This window comes from Ciconia boyciana, chromosome 7 (genome assembly GCF_034638445.1).
Source record: "Ciconia boyciana chromosome 7, ASM3463844v1, whole genome shotgun sequence".
Classification (NCBI taxonomy): Eukaryota; Metazoa; Chordata; class Aves; order Ciconiiformes; family Ciconiidae; genus Ciconia; species Ciconia boyciana.
The window spans coordinates 55,285,374-55,291,228 of record NC_132940.1 but is presented as its reverse complement, the minus strand read 5'-3'; the positions used below and the strand labels follow the sequence as shown (position 1 = coordinate 55,291,228).

The 5,855-nt window shown below is 51.1% G+C and overlaps 1 pseudogene; it reads right to left on the bottom strand.

Moving 5' to 3' along the window:
* Positions 1 to 370: 370 nt before the first annotated feature.
* LOC140654784 (cytoskeleton-associated protein 5-like) lies at positions 371 to 4,535 on the bottom strand (annotated as a pseudogene).
* Positions 4,536 to 5,855: the final 1,320 nt, after the last annotated feature.

Genomic DNA, 5,855 nt, shown 5'->3' with positions numbered 1-5,855 from the left:
GGGGAAGGGATCAGCCTCGGCATGCTCACCCAAGGAGCCCAGCCTGAGATGGAGTGACACCTCCCTAGGTATGCGCATGCTTTTAATGCTCCCCAGCTGAGTACCTGTGCCCCAGCGCTACCTGCCTCACTCTTTGCTCTTCTGAACAACAGCAACAGAGACATCAACCAGAAACTGGGACCGGCTGCTGGGGGCTGCAGCCCCGGGGTGCCAGCACACAGATAACTCAGCTGGTATTGATGCTGGAGTTTTTTCTTTATTGGTTTGTGGTTCACACCATCTACCCATTGACGTGTGTGTGGAGGAGGGTTGCGTAGTTCTGAGGTCCTGGTGCTATTTCTGCTGGTGGTTCTTCATGCCCCCAGGGACATCACTGTTGTGCAGCTCCGGAAAGGAGGGAGAAGCATGACATTGGCATCCTTCGAGGGGAGCTGACTGGCAGGAAGCCTGCTGTGGGCTGTCGTGCTCTTAAGGCTGTGTTGCTGCTGCAGGTGAATGGCAGGTTTTCCAGGTGGCAGGATGGCATCACGTCCTTCCCCTTTATGGTCCCTCCTGGGATCCCCGTTGATCTAAGGAGAGATGCTTCCACCTCAGGGTACATCCCCAAGGGAGGAGGACGAAGATGCTCTCTGATGTCCTGTTCTGTCCGGATGATGTCCAGCCTTTGCTTCACATAGCTCTGCAAGAAGAGGGAGAGGTTTTCTAGGAAAGACTCCAGCTTTCCCTCGGGCCATTTTTTCTTACTTTTGTATAACTCCTCTAGACCCTCCCTCAAACTCTCCTTGGAGCAAATTTTCTAGAAGATGCTCTCTAAAATATCACCTGCTTTGTCCTTTACAACCCTGTGAGCTGTCCAGGGGACCTCCTCCCCTGCTCCTACGGCTGTCTTGCTTGCCCCCTGCTTGGGAGTAGGTAGGACTGACTGTCTTTCAGAGATAAGCTTCCACCTCAGATCCAGCTGCATCCTCAATCACAGTGAGGTGGTCTAGGATCCTCACTCCTTTCAGCTTGCAGAAGTTGTGCAGCAGAGTTTTCAGGGTGCACAGTGGGAGTTTGTCTGTACACTGCCTCAGTTTTTCCTTTGAGAGAGCCTTCATGAGCATGTGGGCATCCAGCAGGATTTCATCCAGCTTGATGGTGCTGATGGTGCCTGGGAGAAGCCATGTGGTCCTCCACAGATGCTTGGCCAGCAAGTCAGAAAACTCATCTGGGCTGCCCTCAGCAGTCAGGCTGCCTTGGAGCAGTTTCAGCAAGGCACAAAAAAGCCCCATCTGGTCAGATTTTTCCAAGACCCTCTTCATGAGGACATTAATAGACTGTATGAGCTTCTGATCTTCCTCTAGGTCTCCGTCCAGGAAGTCTAGCATCAGGGTAAAAAGACTATTCATTACATCCTTAAGCACTTCCACTGAGGCCACCTGAACCAGTTTCTTCTCCTGGAAGACACAGTTACAGGCCTGGATGACACAGTTACATTGCAGAATGATTTTCTCCTTCCCCCATTTCTTATCTGCTTCCTTTTGTTCGTTGATAAACTTGAGTGATTGAAAGCTGGCTACAAGGAACTCATTAATGTGCCCAGACATGGCTTCTACTTTGTTCGTCTGTCTCAGGACCTCCTCAATTTCTTTCATTGCCTGGATGCTGGTGTCAGTATCACCACTGCTAATGAGACAAGTAAGGGAATTAATGGTTGAGGTGATGTTATGACATCTGTCATCAGTGTCTGAGGAGATAGGCAGGGTTTGGAATTCAGGGATTGTTTCTAACTGAATGGTATCTTTCAGTCTAAAGAGACTGTATTTTCTGGAGGCCAGCCTGCTCACTTGCTCACCTACACATGGAGGCAGTGTCTGGGGAGCCACATACACCATATTGAAATTTCCCCCTTGAGAGTAGGTGGGCTCTAGCTTTGGGGGTGCATCTCCTGCATGCTGGTAGGTGACTTCAGATCTTGTGTTTGAATTATGCTGAGGTTTCTCACTGAAATGCTTTGCTGAAGAAACTCTTGACCTGCCAGGTTCCTGTTTTGCAATTTGTCCCAGCATCATCATATGTTCTTCAGGAAGATCCCCAACCATTTTGAACAGGGCTTCCTCATGGGTTTTGAAAGCTGTGACTATAATGTTCAGAGCCGCACCATGAACAGCACTGTCTTAGTCTCCAAGGAAGGCAGCTATCCTCTTCAATGCTTTGCTCACATACATCCAGGCTGTACGTTTCAAGGAGATAACCCAACTCCACCAGGCAGCCTTCTGACTGCTTAGCATTACTGGACTTGATGCCTTCCATGAGGAAGCCAAACACCTTCTTAGCTGGATACACCAGGCACATCCTCTTCAGGATGGCACACACCGATTTAAGAACAGTTTGCCTTGGCTCCCCCATCTTCAGCACCAGGTATGGGAGGAAGGAAAAGGCCTCATTGTCCATCAGCTGGTACTTTTCTTGGATCAGCAAGGTTAGCAGCAGATTGAGGTAATCTAGGCTCTTGATAAGCACTCATGTGTTGGTGTCAAAGAAACACAGGGTGAGCCCTTTCAGGATCAGGTTCAGGCAGCTGATAACTCCTTCCTTCTCTGTCTCTGAGTGCCTGGCCATGATGGCCAAGGCTTTGATGTGGTGCAGGAAGCTGGAGTGGAACATTTACAGCTGGAAGCTGCTGGACACACAGCTGCTCATCTGAGCTTTCAGCTGCTTGACGTACCTGTTGCTGGGAGCAGTGAAGTTCCACTGCAGGACTTTGCTGCCTTTCTTATCCTTCATTCTCTGCTCTTTCCCCTTGGGGAAAATGGTGAAGATAGGTCCCAGTTTGCTGACCCCATCCTTCAGAGTGGAATTCATTTGTGTTTTTCCCTTGGCTGCACCTGTGTCTTTCAGGACTGCTTCTCCTGACTTGGGTTCCTTGTGACCCTGCTTCTCCTCTCCGCTGGTTTTGGGTGCTGGCTCTTTAGCTCATGCTTGTGAAGACAAGGCTGTTGCTGCAGGTGGTGTGGTTAGAACAGAGGGGAAAGTGGTCATGGTGGTGACTCTAGGGTGTCTGGAAAGTGACTTAGAAGCAGCGAACTGGGCTGTCAGACTGTGATTGGCATTCTCTAGTATCGCAAGTACTTGGTCCTTTGCAGCTGCCTTCAGATCACTGGTGGCTTCAGCCATCTTCTCAAAGCCAAGGTGCATTATGAAGAAAGGCAGGGCTGCCTGTGAGGCTGTCTGCACGTCCCTGTTGCTGTCCTGCAGGAAAGGGTAGAGGTGAGGCACACACCAAAGCAGGTCCGAGGGAGCTGACTTGAGGACTGGCAGCTGTTCAGCCAGCCACTGCACCAGCTCTTGCTTCTGTAGCGGCATTTCTTCACCTAGATCTTCTGAAATGTCCTGCCCATACAGCCACTCCAATATGTTGATCTGTGCAGCCTAGGCATTCATGGCAGCCAGGGTGGCAGCTCTTATGCTGCTCTTGCTTTCCCTGAACAGAGCAATGAAGGGAAAGCCCAAGTCCTTCATGTGCTGTTTGATGTTTGAACCCATGGCTGTGGACAGTTGCTGGAGGACCCTCAGGGCCATCTGTACCAGGGTGGGATTTGCGTTGCAGAGACAAGTCCTCAGGGCTCTTTGGAGCTCTCCTATGTTTGGCTGGATGAATCTGGCATCCTGAAGGATGCCTGCAACCTCTTCCAGACCCTCCCTCTGAATGGTCTAGTTCTTCTCCTGCAGCTTTGACACCAGCTCTGGCGTGATCCTGTCACCAATGTCTATGGCTTCAGTCCTTCTGTGATCCCCTGGGTCCTCCTGGGCCCTATCACCTAGGCATGGCTTGGGGTTGGCATCACTGCGAATTGGTGGGACCTGTCCATGCAGCTTCTCCAGCATAGCATCTATCTGGGGAAGTAGGGTCAGCTCTTCGCTCTCAATTAGTGCTCTCAGTGAGTCTCCCATGTACAGGTAAATAACCCCCAGCAAGGTGATGGCTGATCTCTGCACACCTGAGTGAACAGCAGCAAGACTGATCTTCAGGGTATTGGCCAGTGCCTTGGCCTCCATCCCTGCAAAGCCAAACTCCAGAATTGCATTTGACAGCCAGTCCAAGATCTTGGAATGGATCCTGGAGTTATACAGTGAGAAGGCCAACAACATAGCTGTCTTTGCAGTCCAAGGCAATGAACATGCCTCTGCTATAGCTGTCAGGGCTCCTTGAGCATTGTTGCTGCATAACACATCTCCCACCATTTCCACCATGCTTTCCAGGACAATTTGAGCAGATGTTCTGGAGAAGTCCCCTTTCTGGGCTAGCAAGGTGATGGTGTGAACTTTCGCATCACCTGGAGCTTTGTTTCCTTGCATCGTCATGACAGCAGTCTCCCCAGGGCTTGGCATGGTATCTTGCTTTTCTTCATCTCCCCGACAGTCTTCTGAAGGGTATCCATACTGGAAATCCTCTCTTTCCAATCACTGCTTTCCAAATGCTGTATGCAGGTTTCAGGGAGAACAGCTGCCACCTTTTCCCCACACTCTTCTGCTGAGAGCTCCAGTTCAAACATGTTGCTTGAGCCCAATTTTCCTCTTTGTTGTTGGCCTCTGTCCTTCCAGGGATGGCGGGGTTTCCTTCCAAGGACCCTAAACCAGGAGCAAGAGAGTATTACTGGGCATCGCTGCTGCTAGACCATGCCAAGGGGATGTTAGGGCAGCAGCTTTGGGCCCCTCCTGGCAGGGTGCATGGAGCCCATAGACAGCCCCAGAGAGCACCAGCCGTTGGTGTGACCCTGGCTGTGCTGGAGGGACAGCCCGCGGGAAGCCACGCCGGTGTGGTAGTGTCCCATTGCCACAAGCAGCTACCGCTATTCCCACAAGGGGGTCTGAGACTCCAAGTTCCAGGACCACTTCTTGCAGCTGGGAGGAGAAGACATCTGCACAGGTAACATCACCTCCAGCCCCCATTGCCTCCAGGGTCTGTTTATTCAAGCTGTGGAAGATGCAGTGTCCTGCAGCCTGGAGCTCTCACGTCTGGGAAACAGTGACTGCCACACAGTGTGCCAAAGTGCCACCACCACTGGCCATCTGGTCCCCTGCATATAGCCCTTCCTCCCTCTGCCCCTGCCATGGCTGCTTAGACTGTGAAGTTTCAGAGGAGCTGAGTGAATAAGGAGGTGTTTTGGATGCTGAACAACAACAAAAAATGCCGGGGGAAGAAGATTTGCGTGGAAGCAATTTCTTACAGGTTGCCATTAGAACAAACCCCACTGCATTTAACCCTAGATAGAACTGTTCACTTACTTTCATGTTATTTAAATTTCTTTTAACCCGTTAAAAACTGGCAACTCTGACATGAGAAATGCCCTTTAGAAATGAAAAGCAGGCACTTTGGGGGAAATATCTTTGTCAGTGCAGTAGCACTGCCTGCATCCTCACACGGCTCTGGCTCCCAAAAGTGCTGCTCCGGGGAAAGCCCCTCTTTGTAGGACCCTTATGTCCAGCCTGCCTCTCTGCAGCGGGGCTGTATCCCGAGCTTGGACAGCCCCCGGCACAGAGGACATCCGTCCTGAGCTTCTGCTCTTACAGATACAGATCATAAATAGGACAATCTGTGCTCTTTGGCTCTCTCTGCTGGCTGCAGTGCACCCCATTCCTGGGCTTGTGCTCAGCAATGTCCCCCCACATTGCACCCTTTGGGGAACAGGCTGGCATGGGGAGCAGAGCAGCAAGGAAAGAAATACTGTGTATGAGCCTCTGGGAAGAATCACAGACCCTGAGGAGCACAAGAAGTAAAATAGGGAAGAAAAGAGGTGGCAGTGAAGTTTTACAAAAGAGCCTTGCAAATGCGACGGCCAATTTCCAGGGGGGATCCTTTTCTTCCTTAAACC